The sequence below is a fragment of the Microcaecilia unicolor genome, chromosome 10 (assembly GCF_901765095.1).
Source record: "Microcaecilia unicolor chromosome 10, aMicUni1.1, whole genome shotgun sequence".
NCBI classification, from domain to species: Eukaryota; Metazoa; Chordata; class Amphibia; order Gymnophiona; family Siphonopidae; genus Microcaecilia; species Microcaecilia unicolor.
The window spans coordinates 164,271,454-164,292,057 of NC_044040.1; the positions used below are offsets into that span (position 1 = coordinate 164,271,454).

A 20,604-nucleotide genomic window follows, 5' to 3' on the forward strand; every position below is an offset into this window, starting at 1 on the left:
TACTCAGATGAAAAAGCTCTCATGTAAGTTTTAAACTTTTTATGAACACACATGTAAAAAAAACTAAAAAAAAAAAATCTAAAAGAATAGAGGGATGGGAGAAGTCAACATTTCCAAAAACAGTTTTTCCCATGTACATTTGTAATGGAAATTGTTGCTATTAGGAACATCACAGATAACAGTATTATGATAAAGTTAAGTTTTCTCTTCAGAACATTTGCTCAATAGTACAACACATACAACTCCTTTATCCCTTATCCCCAATCCACTACAAAGAAAAGACAATAATCCCAAGTTTGTACAGCAACTACTTTATTATTTTCAAATGCAAACTTCTGCATTTTATTTTGCTATTTTACAACTTTACAAACTAGGTATAAAAGACCATAAATAAATGACATAAGTTATATGTACCTAAAATTCAAGGAAGGAGAAAAAAATTACAAATTAAAACAAAATAGAAAATCTATAATGCCTAACCCATACATCATTCAAATACACGAGCCAAAGAAATGCTCGGTTAGATTTTTTCAGTATGAACTAAATTATAGTATGTCTCATACATTCTAATTTTAAACCACAGTCCTTGCATATCGCAACGTACTTGCAGTGATACAAAAAAATAAATGCTCTCTTTCATTTGTCTGATTAGTATTCAAGAAGTTTTTTTCTGGAGATGGCAATGCCATGTAAATGAAAATAATGATTTTAATGTCCTTTTTATGTTCAGAAACCAGAGAGAGCCAGGTTTCCTCTTTTTGCTTGTATGCACATGTATATTTATATATTTATATATATATATAATTTTTTAGTACATATATCCATCACATTTAACACAGTACGAAAACCTGGAGGAAGAACCATTGGCATTCCTTCTATTATACCGAGGCAGTTGCACAGCTGAGGTCCAATTGATAACATCTTCCATAACTAGGAGATAAAATAGAAGCTGCTTCTCTTTTAATAAAAAACATTGTCTGTAATCTGAATGTACTGAATTTGTGACCCACGTAGTCCTGTAACTATCTGTACATGCTGTCTTGGTTTCTACATCAGGCAAATGACAATAGGAGTTAGTAGGCTATATTATATGTATCTCTGTGGTCCCCGCAAAATGATGGGAGCTGGAAGAAAGAGATGGCTTGGACAGCAGTGAGATCTTGGAAGTAAACTGTAGGTTCCTCTTTCTGTAGTCGCCACATCTGACAAAGGGATATTCTTTAATCAGAAAGGTTATCCATTTGAGATTCCGCAATGAAGGCCAGCTGTGAGGACTCCACAACAGCAGAAAGTCAAATTGTTTGGACCGTTTTAAATTATACTTCTGGCTACATTGGAATATTGGTCTTCTAACGAGGCTGGACAATTCTCGGCTTACATCACAGTTAAGATTTTCTGGAGTCGCTGCTTCATTTTAGATAGATGACTGCACTTTTGATGAGAAGTTTCAGATGCATGCAGTGAGTCAACATAAATGGTGCAAGCCATAGCACTCTTATAAGTTGAAAGATATAATATGTATTGGGTGCCAGCATATTTTAACATATTATAAAGTTATATTTTTAGAAAAATTAAAACAAAAAGCCCCCCTCCACCAAAAAAAAAAAATACTGCAAAGGAAAGTTTATCCACTGCAAAATGATCCACTTGTTTCTTTGTTGATAACAATCTGCAGACATTAAAGGTAGGGGGTATGTTAACCAATATAGTAGCAGATTCATGGAAAATCCCATGCTGCTTTAAATTATTTGTAATTTTTCAAAGTTAAATGTTGGGTCTCTGTTTTATTATACATCAGAAAGTCTCCTCTCTGTAACACTGCATTAATATTTTGTTACATTCAATTCCCTGCTCAGAAGATTCTCTTCCCTGCTAACTCTGCTGAGAGCCTGTGGGTGGTACAGTTGAGTATTAAGGTTTCTTGTTACTGTCTTGCCTGAGATATCCTCTCACATATATTGACATTCCATATTGACCGTAAACCTTTTCAGATAAAGAGAAGCGCTGCATGAACAAAGCATTCTTTTTATAATCTATTGTGCATACATTATTCCTTTTCTCATTTAGTTAAAAGAATCAATACGAACTCAAAATCACAAAGAAAAATGTAAATCTAAAAAATGTATATTGAATAAGACAGAGAGAAAAGGATTGTGGCTTGGAAGTGAAATACATTTCTATAACAGTAATAGCTCTACTTATGGCTCTATTCATTTCAAAGGATTACCTTTCACTGGCATCTTATTAGCTCTTATGTCTCCACTCTTCTGAAACTGTGAAAGGTTTGGAAAGACAGCAGCTGAATCCCAAACTATTGTGGCCATAGGTGTACTTTGCCTGCTTACTTTGGGGAGGCGAAGAGGAAGAAAGCCATATTGGCAGTAAGGGGAGGGGGGGGGGACCAATTTAGCATTACTACTTGCAACACATCGGGGACACCACCCCCCATGCCAACCCCAAACTACACCTATGATCATGGCTCACTTTTATGGCTAGTTTATTGGAAGGGAAGTTAGAATTTAGGAATCATTTTTGGGAAGTAGGCAATTAATGCACTCTGGTTCATGAATTTGCAGAGTATATATTTCTACTTTAAGCCTTGGCCATAGAAGGTAAGACCTTGACGATTTTTGTAACTTGGGATTCACCTGAGGTACCGAAACCTCAAATGTTTGTGCACAGTGTCTGATTATCAGCTAGAGGGCACAACAGATTCTCATAGTGTGAGGTTATGAACTTGGAAGACCTGCATATATTTACATTCAACAAGTCCTTTCAAATGCCAATGTAAAGGAAGTCCACTTACATTTCAGTTTAGAGTTACCACCTAATAGATGCGGGCTTTATCCTCTCTTCCTCTCCCCCCCCCCCCACCAGCTTTATCTTCAGTGACCTGATTTACATTTTGTTAATCATGAACAGGCCTTGACAAAAGGCAATACTGAGGGTAGTCTTTACCACCCTTCTGAATCCTGATTATTTCTACACCACATAAATGGAAGTGTCTCTAATTAAAGCAGAAGAACAATTCCATAAGGAAGATTATTATGGCAACTACCAAAGACAATATAAAACTCGTCATTCTTTGTCTTTCATTTCTAGTGAAGAGATAACAATCAGTTCCACCATATTGCATATCATGTAGACTTTTGACCTGCAACTGAAAGTGTGGAGCCCATGGATGGAGGTGCTAACAAGCAGGCTTAAAACATGGAGTGACACACGCATACAAATATCAGAAGCACTTTTATCAGTTCGGTCTAGAAAAAAATAGAATATATATCATTACAATGGCACATTTTGTGAAGAATATTACTTCAACAATATATGTCGGCAGCTGATGTGCACTAGAGATCTGTGCAGTGGCAGCTCACCTGGCAGCAATGGTTACGATGACGGTGCACTGTCACTTGCCCTCATAGAGATGTGGCAGTGACATGCAGAAAACAAAAGAACATTTATGGAAATAAAGTCCTGGACAAAATATAGAGAAGTCTGCAGAGCTAGCTGCTTTGGTGCAGTACATTCCACAAGTGACAGCCTGGATGATGAACAGGCCTAATTTTCCAATGCAAAACAATGACATTGTGTGTTTGGTGTCTCTGTCCACAGAACCAGTGCTGGTTAAGCTGAGGCCTGTCACCCTGGAACTTCAAAACTTTTGAGTCCATTTTCTTGTCCGTCTATGATCAATACATCAGAGTGAAGGGCTGTGAAGCAGGTATAATTTCCCCCTGAAAGCACAAGAAAATGGGCACATTAAAAACAAGTGCTTGTATTACAACAAAACTGATTTTAACCTCTCCATAACAAGAATTTGTATTTTCTGCTGGAAATGCAAATAATTAATTGTTTTAAGTACTGAGAACCTGATGGACTTCTCTTTATTTCAGATGTTTTAATTATCTGAAACGTATTCTCATCCTCATTTTAGAACAGGAGTGTCCAACCTCGGCCCTCATCAGGTTGGGTTTACAAGATTTCCCCAATGAATATGCATGAGATCTATTTGCACACAATAGTGGCAGTGCATGCAAATAGATCTTTTCTGCATATTCATTGTGGAAATCCTGAAAACCAGACTGGATTGTGGCCCTCGAGGACCGAGGTTGGACAACCCTGTTTTAGAATCATTTCCATTTGTAAATACAGGCATGAATGCATGTAGATGGACTACATGTGCAAATAAAGATTTTAGAAAGCTACTATTTACACATGGAGATCTAAACCATGTCCAGATGTCAAGGGTGAGTGATATCAGCATGAATAGGGCATGGTTTGGACAGGCCCGAAATATCAAAGTATCTCATTTTACTGTACAAGGGCAATACATGTAGATACTAAAAATTTTGGATGCGTCTTAACACCTGCCTTATGCATGCACAGCTACCAGCTTGAACAGCCAGATGTACAGAGGGTGAAATCATTACCCCACCTGATCACCTGACATCCATGCCCACCCCCGATCACACAACATCTATACCCCAACTCCACAACCACTGTTACAATATCCATATCTAACATTCACTGCATATTGTGGCAAATACACGTACTATCCTTCACATCCTTAAATGCATTTTATAAAAGGCTCTGTGTTTAGAACAGCCTTTGTAAAATACATGGGGAACTGTGCATATCCCAGCCTGGACATCTCAATTCCCCAATTCCCGGCACAGGCAGCTATATTTTGTCCAGGCAACTCATCGCCCAGACAAAATATTAGCTGTCCAAAAAGAGATGCTGCTGGCAGCAATAGAAGGTCACAGTTACTTCATGAATTCTGGTTAGCCAAGAAGCAGGCCTAAAATGTTCACCAGCTTTTTCTAGTTATATTTAAACTGGACATTCAACCCAAGCATTTTGGAACTGAATATCCAGATAAAGTTAACCAAAGTTTCCACTTAACATTATCCATCCAATGCTGACTGAATATCAGCCTCTTAGGAAGATTCCATTGCCAACACATACATATGAGTAAAGAGCTGCTCCATACAGTGAATCACACACTGATAAACTGGAAAAGTATCCGTTCTCCATTATCAAGGATGTCAGCAAATCTCCTGGGAACAGCACTAACTGTTGGCTGTCACTAGAGAAGATAAACCAGATGTAATGGTGGAGACAGCTTTAGGAAAAGGAAGTGTTAATGGGTTTCCATTTAAAGAGAATGGAACATCCTATTGGTGTGACTGATATATTTTGACAGGCTGCACTCTCCACAAAACAGCACTGAACTATTGGGATGAAGAATAAAGCATTACAGGAGAAATATACAGCTAAAATATAATAAATTCAAATACCAAGTGGATAAGCATGACATTTCATTTTAGAAGACAATTTATTATTTTACCCATGTAACTAAAAAGTTACCCAGGTGAATCTGTGGAGGAGTAGCCTAATGGTTATTGCTGTAGGCTAAGAACCAGGGAAGGCTGGTTCCTATTCCATTGTGGCTCCTTGTCATCTTCAGCATATCAATTAACCCTCCATCACCTCAGGTATAAACTTCAGGAGTATCCTAGTGGTTAATGCAGCGCCTCAGAACCTTGGGAACTGGGTTTGATTCCTAGTGCAGCTCCTTGAGCAAGACACTTAACCTTCCTTTGCCTGAGCGGAGGAGTGGCCTAGTGGTTAGGGTGGTGGGCTTTGGTCCTAGGGAACTGAGGAACTGAGTTCGATTCCCACTTCAGGCACAGGCAGCTCCTTGTGACTCTGGGCAAGTCACCTAACCCTCCATTGCCCCTTGTAAGGCACATTGAGCCTGCCATGAGTGGGAAAGCGCGCGGTACAAATGTAACAAAAAAAAAAGTATTTGTACATAATAAATATACCGCTTTGACTGTAACCACAGAAAGGTGGTATATCAAGTCCCATCCCCTTTCTCTTTCAGAATGATTTATGTGGAAAACAGAAGCTGAAACCATACTGAGCTGGCCAGCCACCAATATTCAGTGGCACTTCACCAGATAGTGCAGCTAAATATTGGCTCTAATTGCCAAAGCACAACCTGGGCAGTGCTGGGTGGTCTAGGGGTGGAATTAGGACAGAGCCGAAAGTTATGTGGGCACTGGCAGTGCCTGCTTACTGAACTGGGCACGTTGGACTGAGAAAAGGCATTCCTAACATTGCCTGGTTAAGTATGTGGATACAGCACTGAGGGGTCCTTTTACCAAGCTGTGGGAAAAAGGAGAAATTAGGTCTTACCTGATAATTTTCTTTCCATTAGTTCTTCACACAGGACAAGTGAACAAGCAGGTAGTTATGTCCATCGACCAGCAAGTGGAGATAGAAAATCCAGAACTGAGCACTACTACCTAGCCACGTGATAGCCGCCCAGTTCCTCAGTATTGTACATAAGCCAGCAGACAACCAACCTAAATGCATGAACAGCAACCAACCAACCAACAAACAAGGCAAAAAAAACCCCAAACCAACGACAGGATCCAGAACAGTGAGCAGGGCAGACAGAAGCAAAATAGGCCAAAAACACCGGGAGGGCTCCTGGAATAGTGTGAACAACTAATGGAAAGAAAATTATCAGGTAAGACCTAATTTCTCCTTCCATTACGTTCTAACCCACTATTCCAAGACAAGTGGGATGTTCAAAAGCAATCCCTGTGAGGCTGGGACATCGGCCCTGCTGCTCTTAAGACCGCCGCTCCAAAGGACGCATCTGACCGCGCAGCAACATCCACCTTATAATGCTTGCTGAAAGAATGCAACGATGACCACGTCGCCGCCCTGCAAATGTCTACTGGAGAAGACAAAGACATCTCTGCCCACGATGTCGCCACACGCCTAGTCGAGTGGTGCTTCAAACCCAAAGGCGAAGCCTTCCCTGCCAGGAGGTAGGCGGAGGACACTGCCTCCTTCAACCAGTGGGCAATGGACGCTTTGAAGGCAATTAGGCCCAACTTCTGTTTACCGAACAAAACAATCTATCCGAGCGAAGAAACTCGGTAGTCGCTTCCAGATACCGGATAAGAAATCTTCGAACATCCAGAAGCCGCAAGGACACATACCGGCTCCCCACGTCCTGCCGATGAAAGGAAGGCAGCTCTACCGACTGATTAAGATGAAATTCCGAGACCACCTTGGGCAGACATGAAAAACGGAGAAAGGGGTCCCTGCAAGAGAGCACCTGGAGCTCAAAAATGCGACGGGCCGAAGCGACAGCTACCAAAAATACCGCCTTCAGAGTAAGATCCTTCAGGGAAGCCTGTCAAAGAGGCTCAAAGGGAGGAGGCTGAAGCGCTCCAAGCACCAGATTGAGATCCCAGTCAGGGCAGGGAGCCAGGAAGGGCGGTCAAAGATGACCCACTCCTTTCAAAAAATGGACCACATCTGGGTGAGCCGCCAGCGAAGAATTGCGCAAGCACCCTCGGAAGCAGGCCAAGGCCATCACCTGGAACTTCAAGGACCCCAGCGCTAAGCCTTTGTGCATCCCCTGCTGCAGAAAATCAAGGATGCTGCCCACCAAAGTGCTAAAGGGATCCAAACCCCTATCCGCACACCAATCTTCAAATATACCTCAGACACAGGCATAGGCCGAAGAAGTAGACCGCTTGCGAGCCTGAAGCAGGACAGTAATAACTGAATCCAAATAGCCCTTCTTCCTCAAACGAGACCTCTCAAGGGCCAGGTCGTAAGACCAAAGTGGGAGCGATCTTCCATGGCTACCAGTCCCTGCTGGAGAAGACCTGGCCGTTCAGAAGACTGATGAGTTCGGCATACCAAGGACGCCTGGGCCAGTCCGGAGCCACCAAATCACTCTGCCGCGATGAGTCACTACTCTTCTCAGTAGACAGCCCAACATCGGCCAAGGAGGAAAGACATACAGGACTCCCTCTACTAGCCATGGATGAAGTAGGGCATCCTTGTGACGACTGAAGAACTGTGGAATCTTGGCATTGCCCTTCGTGGCCATCAGGTCCACGCAAGGAAGGCCCCAATGCCGCACCACTAGTTGGAACGCCGCGGCAGGCAGCTTCCACTCACCGGGATCCAAATCATGACGACTGAGAAAGTCAGCTTCTACGTTGAGGACCCCAGCAATGTGGGCGGCTGAGAGGTAAGATAGGTGCCACTCTGCCCAGAACATCAAAAGGCCGGATTCCCTGGCCAGACGGCTGCTGCAGGTCCCCCCCCCCCCCTGCCTGTAGATATAAGCTACAGTCGTCGCATTGTCGGAGAAGACTCGGACCGCCGTCCCCTTCAGGAACGGGAGATACAACTTCACAGCTAGCCGCATTGCCTTAAGCTCCAGAAAATTGATGGTCCAGCGGGACTCCTGCGGTGACCATGTACCCTGAGCTAAATGGCGCCTGAAATGGGCCCCCCAACCCGATAGGCTGGCATCCATTATCACTACCTCTGCAGAATGGGAAAGGACATTCCCTGAGCCAGAGACTGGGGGCAGAGCCACCATCTCATGCTCCATCTAGCCTCCAACGACCAAGGCAGTCTGACTTGGTAAGCCTATGATACCGGAGACCAGTGGGAGAGCAGAGACCTCTGAAGCGGACGCATGTGAGCTCGCGCCCAAGGAACTACCTCCATGGTCGCTGTCATGGACCCTAGAAGCTGGACATAGTCACAAACCCGTGGCCTGGCGGCCAACAGAGGGGAATGCACCTGCCTCACCAGCTTCACCCGCCACGGGTCGGTCAGAAAGACCCGAGCCCGCTGGGTATCGAATAGAACACTTAAGTATTCCAAGTGCTGAGAGGGGATCAGGCAGCTCTTCTCGAAATTGATCCCCCATCCCAAGGACTGAAGCAGCCTGACAACCGTGGAAGTAGCTTCCAAGCTGTTCTGGTAGGACGACGTGCAAATCAGCCAGTCATCCAGGTAAGGGTGCACTCGAACACCCTGCTTCCGGAGGAAGGCTGCCACCACTACCATTACTTTGGAGAAGGTCCATGGGGCCGTAGCAAGGCCAAATGGGAGCGCCCGAAACTGGAAGTGCTGACCCAGTACCGCGAAACGAAGGAACTGCTGATGGAGGCCCCAAATTGGAATATAAAGGTATGCTTCTTTGAGATCGAGAGAGGTGAGAAACTTGCCATCCCGCACGGAGGCAATGACGGACCTGAGGGTTTCATCTGAAAATGCGTAACCCGCAGGCACTTGTTGACGCTCTTGAGGTCCAGAATGGGCCGGACCATGCCTCCCTTCTTGGAGACCACGAAATAGATGGAGTACCTCCCCTATCCGTGCTCATCGAGTGGCACGGGTACAATGGCCTGAAGAGACAGTAATGCCTGAACGGTGGAACTGACCGCGGAGGACAAAATGGCCAAAGTTCCCACCTCCGCCAGAGAGGAGTCACCAAGAGATCCCCCCAGGGACCCAGAGCGCTGATCCAGGCCCGTTATCCCCAGAGAAAGGCGAGCAGGTTCTCCTCCTCCACTCGGGGACACCAGTCTGCACACCGTGCAGCGGCCCGAGGAGCGTCTACCCCCACAGGAGGAGCAGCGCTTCACCACCTCAGTGGGGACCGACATGTCGCAGAGCCAAAAAACACATGTTCAGAGGCCCGACTCGCAAGAGCGCACTGCAAGCCCGCTAACTTGCTCCCTCTTCTTATTTTTTTTTTTTACTTTGGCGTTAGTGTTTAATAGAAAAAAAGGCACGCCGTGGGAACTAAATGACCGTTACCACGGCCTGCTAACAGATCCCCAACACACCACCTGGATCCTGAAACAGGGTGTGTACCCCATGAACTCTCCAACCTCCTCACCTCCCCAGCCAGAACTGACACCGCCGGACTGGAGCCATTCTGATACGGCCAGAAGAAACCTGGCACTCTCTTTTTTTTTGTTGGTTGCTGCACAGACACTGCCACAAGAGAGGCTCAGGAGGGAAATAAAGGGAAGGTGTGACTCAACTGGGAACCAGTCACCAACTGGATCAGGAGAAACCAACTGGAACACAGAGAGAAATGAAGTATGTCTATCCTCCTGCTGGAGATAGAAGATCCTGAGGAACTGGGCAGCTAGCACGTGGCTAGGTAATAGTGCTCAGTTCTGGATTTTCTATCGCCACCTGCTGGCTGATGGACATAACTACCCATTTCTCCTGGAATAGTGGGATAGAATGTAATGGAAGGGCCCTCTGCTAGCACCAGGGCCCTTTTTAGCGAAGCAGGTTAAAAAAAAACCCTAGACACACATGGCCACGCGGTAAGAGAACTCTTACTGTGTGGTCATGCGGTGGGGAACCCTTACCGCCACCCACTGAGGTGGTGATAAGGACTCCCGCGCTAAACGGGAGGTAACTCGGCAGTGAGCACCGATGCCTGATTACCACTGGGTTATCGCTGCACAAGCCATTTCTGGGGATTTTCTTTTTTTCCCCATAAATGGCGCGCACTCTGGGCATGACTACCGCTGGCGGTAGTCCCAGAAGAGCCAGCAGTAAGCCCACTTTGGGCTTATCGCTGTTCTGTAAAAGGGACCCTGAACATCAGCCGTACTGCATAACTTCCACGTGCTGCCGCAGATCCAGATATTCAATGACTGTGCCAGAACACTGAATATGTGGCTCTATTTTTGCAGGCAGCAATCAGTAGTTAGAAAAATGCTCACCGCCGCCGGACGAATATTGACCAGTTAGAGTGTAAGCCCTCCAGAAACTGGAAAACACTTACTACACCTGAATGTAACTGAACTTGAGCTACAGCTGAAAAAGGCATGAGCCAAATCCAAAGTTCCTTCTCGTCTACAGGTAAAAATATATCATGACACAAAGGGGCAAAGTCAGAGGTGGGGGCCAGTAAGCAATGCATGGAGATTGTATCTTCTGCACTTGTCACAACTTTGTATCTGCTCTAAAATAGGTACAAGGTCCATAGATACACAACTCCCCACAGCATCATCCAGCCCAACAAATTTTCAGAGGGAAACGCCAGGTAAGTTTCCTTTTAAAGAAGTTCTTAAGGGTTCAAATTGCGGGCCTGTGAGAATTGTATAGGCTGTAAAGAAAGTTTTCAGTACTACTAGACACTTCTAGAAAATCAGCGCAAACTGCATGTAGTGTGATGAAAATAAATTACAAGAATGTTGAATAACTGGAGAAGCTGATTGCAATAGGCACTCAAGTGGGTTCATCTTATACTGAACAGAAGCAAGGGTCAGATTAGACTCAGAGAAACAATTAGATCTACTGTATTTTCAAACCCAGATGTCAATGTATTTTTGTAAATGCCAGCTGTGGTGTTTAAAAAACACTGAACAGTGTCACTATACAGATAGTTGGTGGCACTGAATATTGGTATTAGCTGCAAACTGCCAGCCATTATTTATATACCTAGGATTCTATATATGGCGCTGGGATTTAGGTGCTGATGGGAAGCCAATCAGTAGAAGCTGTTTACAAGGACCAATCACCCAAAGAACCCAGGAAGTGAGCAATTGGGTGGTGCTTCTTCACAGCATGGAACCAGAAGAGGCCTGAGCTCTCCTCCTTTTTAAGATCTAGATCCTGTGAGTTATATGTGTAACACCCAAATATTGTTTTTATTATGACGAGCTTCTTCATTTGGTTAATGACCAAACGTTTATCACTCAAAGATCACTTCCTCTTGATGTGTAACTATTTACAGTTGTATTTATAGGATGATTGAAGTATTACCCTTCAGCCTATTATTGTCCATCCATTACTTAATTTCTCCACACAGAAAAGCTGAGAGAACACACTTTTTGTTTTATCTTCCATCAAGAACTGATTGACTTTTCAAGGCTAATGCTATTAAGAATATAATAAGCAGCAGATGGGCTCAGTTCTAGATTAATTCATGGAGCCAATATATAAAAAATGCAGCAGCTCAGTAAGCTCTCAAGGAAAAGAAAATCTCTTCATCGATGTTTTAAGTTCTGCTTCTAATATTTTATATCCATTTTTGCAACTGGAGTAGCAAAATGTTACTGGGCTTCAATTAAAAATGGATTCTAGGCAATAACTGGAACAACATTTGCCAGTGATTTCCTTCTCTCTTTCACAGAAAAACATCTTTTTACGAGGACTTCATATTTACTGTGTAGATTTGAACCATCCCTGCTCAGAAAGTGCTACAATGAGGTTGTATGCATTGCACATAAACGTAGATGTTGGGATGTACAGGTTGATATGTACTGCTCCCATTGTATGCAAATAGATTTCATGCATATTCATTGTGGAAATATTGAAAACCCGACCGGAGTCCTTGACAACTATGGTTGGCCACCCTTGTTTTGAAGGCTAAGTTATGTCCATGTTTTTAATGCAGGTTTTGCTAAAGCAAATTACTTTTGATGGCATACAGAATTTGAGATGTTTGAGTACACATCCCTCATAGCCAAAAGGCACTGGTATAACTGCTTTAGTGAAAAAATAAGCCCCTCTACAGTGTGGCACTCACAGAAGTCTTTTCAATCTCCTTAGGGTCAGAATAAGCATGAAATCTCTGGACTTCTCCAGGAAAAGAAATGAATTGGAATAAACCTCTTTCTAACTTTATGGCACAGTTAAACCTGCAAAGCCACAAGATAAGTTTCAGTATACCAAAGTGCGTCAAACATTTTCCTTTGCTGGTGAAGTATTCAACCAAAATACCTAGGCAGGCTTAGGCTTGAGAATTTTAATTGGGAATCCTAATGATGTCCAAGGCCCAAATATCTGCAAAGGATTTCTCTCAGGCTAGAGTCAGAAGTTGCCCTTTTGTCCTCCTCTATTACAGGGCCTTCTATCTTTTGTAGCCCTATATCTAGAAAACTGACTATAACAGCTGCCAAGCAAATCAAAAGTCTTCTTCCTGTGGTGGGAGGGCTTTCCTTCCTAACTATGTTCTTCAAGATAAGGATCAGATATGCATTATCCCCTGGAATTCCAAGCAAGTTCTTAGAAACATCTACAGACCAACTTTTCAGTTGTGGTCCAGAGAGTGACGTAATAAGCTATATCAGTCATGAACTTTACCACCATCATGTTGTCCATTAAGGATGGAAGCAGGTTGGCTACAGCCATGCTAGGTTTGCTAATAGATTTCTGTGTGTTCTGACACCACTTGATCATGGCTCTAGACATATAAGCAGACATCAGTAAGAGGCTAATTTGCTCAAAGGTCCAATTTAGAGCCATTTTATTCTTTTCTTGGTGGCACAAGAACAGTGATCTCATGAGCTATTCTAACAGCAGAGTCCTTCATGATCAATCTTATCCTTAGGTAGCCTCTTAAAAAATAGTCAAGATTTAGAAGAATCAGCCTACTTAGTTAAATTAACTAAACCCCTCTACAGTTGGATCTAATAGTACTTTCTTTTTACCTTTAGCACAGAGTGTAAGTAGAATTGACTTAGAGTTTCCAAAGTGAGGGAAAGGGAATGGTACTTAATATACCACCTTTCTGTGGTTACAATCAAAGCGGTTTACATATTATATACAGGTACTTATTTTTGTAATTGGGCCAATGGAGGGTTAAATGACTTGCCCAGAGATTTGGATATCTTTGCGACAGACTTCTGAGAAAGATGTCCAAAATTGGGCTTCGATTATACCGATTTGGACGTCTATCTCACAGAGACGTCCAAATCGATATAATCGAAACCCAATTTTGGACATCTTTCTCAGAAGTCTGTCGCAAGGATATCCAAATCTCAAGGGGGCATATTGGAGGCATGGTCAAGGTGGGACTTGGGTGTTCCTAAGACTTGGACGTCTTTGAGCCATAATGGAAAAAAGCAAAGACGTCCAGGACTAAAACTTGGACGTTTTCACCCAGACCTGTTTTTATTACGAATAAGGCACAAAAAGGTGCCCGAAATGACCAGATGACCACTGGAGGGAATCGGGGATGACCTCCCCTTACTCCCCCCCGTGGTCACTAACCCCCTCCTACCCTCAAAACCATGATTATAAATATTACTTGCCAGCCTCAGATGTCATACTCAGATTCATGATAGCGCATGCAGGTCCCTGGAGTAGTTTAGTAGTACGTGCAGTGCACTTCAGACAGGTGGACCCAGGCCCACACACCCCTTACCTGTTACATTTGTGGAGAAAACAACCCACATATAGGTACCCCCTTCACCCGTAAGGGCTATGGTAGTGGTGTACAGTTGGGGGTAGTGGGTTTTGGGGTGGTTTGGGGGGGCTCAACACACAAGGTAAGGGAGCTATGTACCTGGGAGCATTTCATGAAGTCCACTGCAGTGCCCCCTAGGGTGCCCAACTGCTGTCCTGGCATGTCAGGGGGACCAGTGTACTAAAAATGATGGCTCCTTCCACGTCCAAATGGCTTGAATTTGGACGTTTTAGACTTGGATGTCTTTGGTTTTGAAAATGGTCGAAAATCAAAGACGTCCAAATTCAAGGACGTCCAAGATATTTTCGAACACAAAGATGGATGTCCATCTTTTTTCAAAAATGACCTTTTCCCCGCCTCTGAATTTGGACGTTCTACAAAGACGTCCAAATTCCAACTTAGACGATTCTTTTGAAAATGCCCCTCCATGTGACATTTTGTTTTGCAACTGTTTTACTAATATTTAGCTACTTCCTATAGGTCAGTAAGAACTTTCCTGGTTACACATCTCATATATACAGGTTATGAAAATAAGAAAAGGCCTTTTTTTTTTTGCAACATTTCTGAACCATTCAAATGGCCAAAAATTTAGAAACACCTCCCTCAGGAAATTTTTTCCGGTTCCAAAAACAGGACAGCTCAGAATACATTCGATAATGTCCAAGGGATATATATTATTGTGCATACATGTTTTGCATCTACAGCTTATAAAAAACAGAAGCCTCTAATGGTAGATAAAAAATATTACTTTCATTTGGAAAATTTTCATAGTGCCCAGTTGTGTTAGGGGGCGGGAACTGGGCAGGTTATGGGCAAAGAATGGGTGTGGACTGCAGACTGCAGTTAGCACATAGTATTTACTGAACGGTGTCACTCTTGCACTTAGAGTGGGTATATGTACTGCCTGCCTCTTCAAGAGGAGGCATTAAGTGAATCAGCGTTAACTTTGAATAGTTATATTGGTGGTAATATGATAGTACACTTTAATCTTTACTGACCACTTAAAAGTATTCCATCTTTTCTTAAGCTCTTAATTTATTATGAAAAAAGGACATCACTTGAAATAATTGAAAATCTTTCCACGTGCACAATTCCTTAAATTAATCAGCAACTGAGATTATGTTCTAGTGTTACTCCTTAATGAAACCAACACTATATGCTTGTATCCAGTTTCCAGTGGGAAATGATATGGAATGGGAGCTTCTTCACATATAAAAGGTTTCCCCCCAGGGAAAAGCACTTATCTATTCTTCAAACCAGAATTCTCAATGCTCTGTGCATGACTGTTTAAAATGTGCTTCAAACACTGCATAAATTCCACTGGAATAAAAGAGAGCTTTCCTAACTAATCTTGCAGAAAAATTTTTATGAAGCTGTCAGTCTGACAAGCTCCAAATTTAGCATTCTATATCCACAGCGTGCTGAACAACAATTTGCTTTTCAGGGTGAAGCATGGTGAAAGCTAGCAGTTCAAGTCAATGAGCTGCTGTCAGAAGCAGGAAGAAGATGCTGGGGGGAAAAATCCCATTCTGACACGATAAGCTTAAACCCAGTCAACTGAACTGCATTAGCAGTTTTGGAATAAATGAGGGCGCTGGCATTTCAATGAACTGGGGTGGACTGCACAAGCAAAAAGAAAAAAAAGAGGCCTGTGCTGGAGAATCACAACAGGGCTAAGAAAAGTAGTGTAAGCCCCCTGGTGGCAGAGCCAGGTATTACACTATAAATAGTATGATAACTTTTGTTACGGTGTTTCCCCAAATAAACTCTACGCCAACCAGGGAGTTTAACAATAAAAATATATTTTATTTGAAAACATTTAAACAAACAGCAGTATTCACCCATCCTTCCCTTTTACAGAGGTCTCATGGAGGGGCATAATCGAAAGCGGCGCCCAAGTTTTCCTGAGGACGTCCTCGCAGGATGTCCTGGCGAAGGGTCGTGGAAACCTATATTATCGAAACAAGATGGGTGTCCATCTTTCATTTCGATAATACGGTTGGGGACGACCAAATCTCGAAATTTAGGTTGACCTTAGAGATGGTCGTCCCCGATTTACGGCCATAATGGAAACCGAGGACGCCCATCTCAGAAATGACCAAATCCAAGCCATTTGGTCATGGCAGGCGCCAGCATTCGTAGTGCACTGGTCCCCCTGACATGCCAGGACACCAACCGGGCACCCTAGCGGGCACTGCTGTGGACTTCACAAATTGCTCCCAGGTGCATAGCTCCCTTACCTTGTGTGCTGAGCCCCCAAAACCTACTCCCCACAACTGTACACCATTACCATAGCCTTAAGGTGTGAGGGGGGGGCACCTAGACGTGGATACAGTGGGTTTCTGGTGGGTTTTGAAGGGCTCACATTTACCACCACAAGTGTAACAGGTAGTGGGGGGGATGGGCCTGGGTCCGCCTGCCTGAAGTGCACTGCACCCACTAAAACTGCTCCAGGGACCTGCATATTGCTGTGATGGAGCTGGGTATGACAATTGAGGCTGGCATACAGGCTGGCAAAAAATATTTAAAACGTTTTTTTTAGGGTGGGAGGGGGTTGGTGACCACTGGGGGAGTAAGGGGAGGTCATCCCCGATTCCCTCTTGTGGTCATCTGGTCATTTTGGGCACCTTTTTGAGGCATGGTCGTAAAATTTAATGCCAAGAAGCGCAGAGTAATGCACTTGGAGTGCAGAAATACAAAAAAGATGTACCAGATAGGAGGGGAGAGATTGGTAAGCTCAGCTCAGGAGAGGGAACTTGCGGTGATGGTGTCCGACAATCTCAAGGTGATGAAACAATGTGATAAGACAGTGGCCATGGCCAGAAGGATGCTAGGCTGTGTAGAGAGGGGTATAACCAGCAGAAGAAAGGAGGTGTTGATGCCCCTGTACAATTCACTGGTGAGGCAGAACTTCGAGTACTGTGTTCAGTTTTGCTAAGAATGCAAAAAGACTTTAAGCAGTTTAAAGAAAAGTGACGAAAATGGTATGGGGTTTATGTAGCAAGAAGTACATGGAGAAACTTGCTGACCTAAACATGTATACCCTGGAGGAAATGAGAAAAAGGGGTTGATATGATACAGACGTTCAAATATTTGAAAGGTCGTTATCTGCTGTCATCTACTATGCTACTATGTAGTCAATTAGGGCTAGATTCTATTTATGACGCCTAAAAAAATATGCTTAAAGTTAAATGCGGTTTATAAATACGCCTAAATTTAGCCATAGTTTATAGACTATGCTCAGCGCCCGTTTCCTGCGACTATATTTAGTCTTAACCGTTTACACCAACGAAAACCTGAATGGCATATTCTATAACACTGCGTGTAAATTCTAGGAACACCCATGATCCACCCATGCCCCTCCAATGGCAGCACTCCCGTTTCAGACCTGCGTCTTAGAATTTACGGGCATCACTTCATAGAAAACGCTTATAAAACTGTGCATGTAAATTTTAATTAAAGCCAATTAGTGGCAACAATTGCTTGTTAAGTGGCAATTATCAGCACTGATTGGCTTGTTAAGCCAATCAAGTTGCATGCACAATACAGATTATGACCAGATTTGCGTGCGCAACTTAGTTCGCACTATGTAGAATTTGGGGGTTAGTGTATGTTAAAATGCTGGTAGCATATGAGCAATTGTATGAAATTTATTTATTTGTTACATTTGTATCCCACATTTTCCCACTTATTTGCAGGCTCAATATGGCTTACGTGGAGGGGCATAATCGAACGCGAACGCCTATCTCCATGGGCGTCTATGTCCGAAAACGGGTACGTGAAGAGGCGGGACAGACCGTATTTTTGAAAAAATGGACGTTTTTCAGCTGGGCGTTTGTTTTTTTTAGTGATAAATGGAAACTAAAAACGTCCAGCTCAAAAACATCCTAATCTGAGCCATTTGGTCGTGGGAGGGGCCACGATTCATAGTACACTCGCCCCTCTGACATGCCAGGACACCAACTGGGCACCGTATAGGTCAGTGCGGTGGACTTCAGACAATGCTCCCACATGCATAGCTCCCTTACCATGGGTGCTGAGCACCCAATCCCCCTCCCCCAAAACCCACTACCCACAAATGTACAACACTACCATAGCTCTTAGGGGTGAAGGGGGCATCTACATGTGGGTACAGTGGGTTTTGGAGGCCTCCCATTTACCAGCACAAGTGTTACAGGTAGGGGGATGGGCCTGGGTCCACCTGGCTGAAGTGCACTGCGGTACCCACTAAAAGTGCTCCAGGGACCTGCATACACGCAGGCCTCAAGGACTTGTTGCTGCTATATAACATTGGCACACCAGTTGACACCTGAAGACTAATCTCTCCGAAAATGTCCTTTATTGGAATAAGCACGCTTACTCACAGTTAACTGCAGATCAGAGGTTGTGCCCCACTGGCAACGAGTCTCCCTGGTACTGAGATTAGCAGTAGGTCAGAGCTGGCAGAATGCTGTACAATGCCCTCTTTCAGCCACATTCAAGGTAAGAACTAAGTTCTGTAACGTGGCTAACACGTGAAAGGGATCTAAAACTGGCTTACAAACATGGCCACTACCTCATGGACTACCGGAAACAAAACAGGGCACACTCTGACCCAGTAAGCAGGGGGGAAAGCACCATGGGAGCAGAGCCTACCAACTACCAACATCGTGAGCATTTAACACAAGCTAGTGGAATCAAGGAGCCCAATACCCTACACCCACCAGAATGCATTGCTGATGTGTCTCTGCAATGCGCATAACAGAAAAGGTGTCACACTCACCCGAGAGCCACATCAGAACCAGGGAAAGGCTGTCACAGGATAGAACACATTCTGCTGTCATTGAGGTGGGTACGGCATTTGTGGCTGGCATAGAGGCTGGAAAAAAAGTTTGTAAAGTGGGTTTTTATTTTGGTGGGAGGGGGTTAGTGACCACTGGGGGAGTCCGGGGAGGTCATCCCTGATTCCCTCCAGTGGTCATCTGGTCAGTTGGGGCACTTTTTTGGGACTTGTTCGTGAAAAAAAAGGGTCCACAAAAAGTGACCCAAAATCGCGGTAAAAACACCTTTTTTTTTTCGATTATCAGCTAAAGACGCCCATCTCTCCTCGGCCGATAACCACGCCCCAGTTCCGCCTTCACCACGCCTCCGACACGCCCCCGTCAACTTTACCCATTTCCGCAATGGATTGCAGTTGGAAAAACCCAAAATCGACTTTAGATTATACCGATTTGGGCGCCCACGGGAGAAAGACACCCATCTCCCGATTTGGGTCGCAATATAGGCTTTTTTCTCTTTCGATTATAAGCAGGATAGTACCGTAAAGGCATTCGCCAAGTCCGATAGAGAAACAAATACATGGTGATGTGGTCGATTAAGGATCAGGCACAATGGGGATTGAAGAGAGGAGAGGTTATATAGTGCCCATTACGAGCTTTGGTTTTGCTGTGTTGCAGAGTGTAGGCATTTATGTTGGGTTGGTAGGGTATGCTTTTTTGAACAGGTTGGTTTTTAGTGATTTCCTGAAGTTTAGATGGTTGTAGGTTGTTTTCACAGCTTTTGGCAGTGAGTTCCATAGTTGTGTGCTTATATAGGAGAAGCTGGATGTGTAGGTTGCTTTGTATTTGAGTCCTTTGCAGTTTGGGTAGTGGAGGTTTAGGTATGTTCGTGATAATCTGGTTGTGTTTCTGGTTGGTAGATCTATGAGGTCTGTCATTTAGCCTGGGACTTTGTCGTAGATAATTTTGTGGACCAGGGTGCAGATTTTGAAGGTAATACGTTCTTTGTTTGGGAGCCAATTGCAGATTTTCTCGGAGGGGTTTGGCACTTTCGAATCGTGTTTTACCAAATATCAGCCTGGCTGCTGTGTTTTGAGCGGTCTGGAGTTTCTTTGTGAGTTGTTCTTTACATCCCGCATAGATTCCGTTGCAATAGTCTGCATGGCTTAGTACCATTGATTGTATTAGGTTACGGAATATTTCCCTCGGGAAGAAAGGTTTTACGCGTTTAAGTTTCCACATTGAGTGGAACATTTTCTTTGTTGTGGAGTTCACTTGGCTCTCAAGTGTAAGGTTACGGTCAATTGTAACGGCGAGTATTTTCAGGCTATCTGAGATAGGAAGGGTGTGGTCTGGGGTGTTTATGGTTGTGGGTTTGTACGTATTGTGTTGAGATGAGAGGATGAGGCAGTGTGTTTTCTCAGTGTTCAGTTTCAGTTGAAATGAGTTTGTCCATGAGTCCATAGTGTTCAGACCGAGCTTGATTTCATTGGTGATTTCTGTCAGATCATGTCTGAAGGGAATGTATATTGTGACATCATCTGCATAGATAAATGGGTTGAGACCTTGATTGGATAAGGACTTAGCCAGCGGGGTCATCATTATGTTGAAAAGTATTGGTGATAGTGGTGATCCTTGAGGTACTCCTCAGTCTGCTTTCCACGGTGGTGATATATTTGAATTTGATTTCACTTGGTATGTTCTGGTGGTTAGAAAACCCTTGATCCAGCTGAGTATATTTCCACCAATCCTGATGTAGTCTAGGAGTCTTAGTAGTATATTGTG

The 20,604-nt window shown here is 43.8% G+C and overlaps 1 protein-coding gene across 1 annotated transcript in view; it reads right to left on the reverse strand.

The window, feature by feature from the left end:
• Positions 1-321: 321 nt before the first annotated feature.
• EPHA4 (EPH receptor A4) overlaps positions 322-20,604 on the reverse strand; it is a 269,461-nt gene continuing 249,178 nt past the window's right edge. Inside the window, exon 18 of the transcript XR_003943502.1 lies at positions 322-3,734. The gene's annotated coding sequence lies outside the window, so the exon portion shown is untranslated. The remainder of the gene's footprint in view (positions 3,735-20,604) is intronic.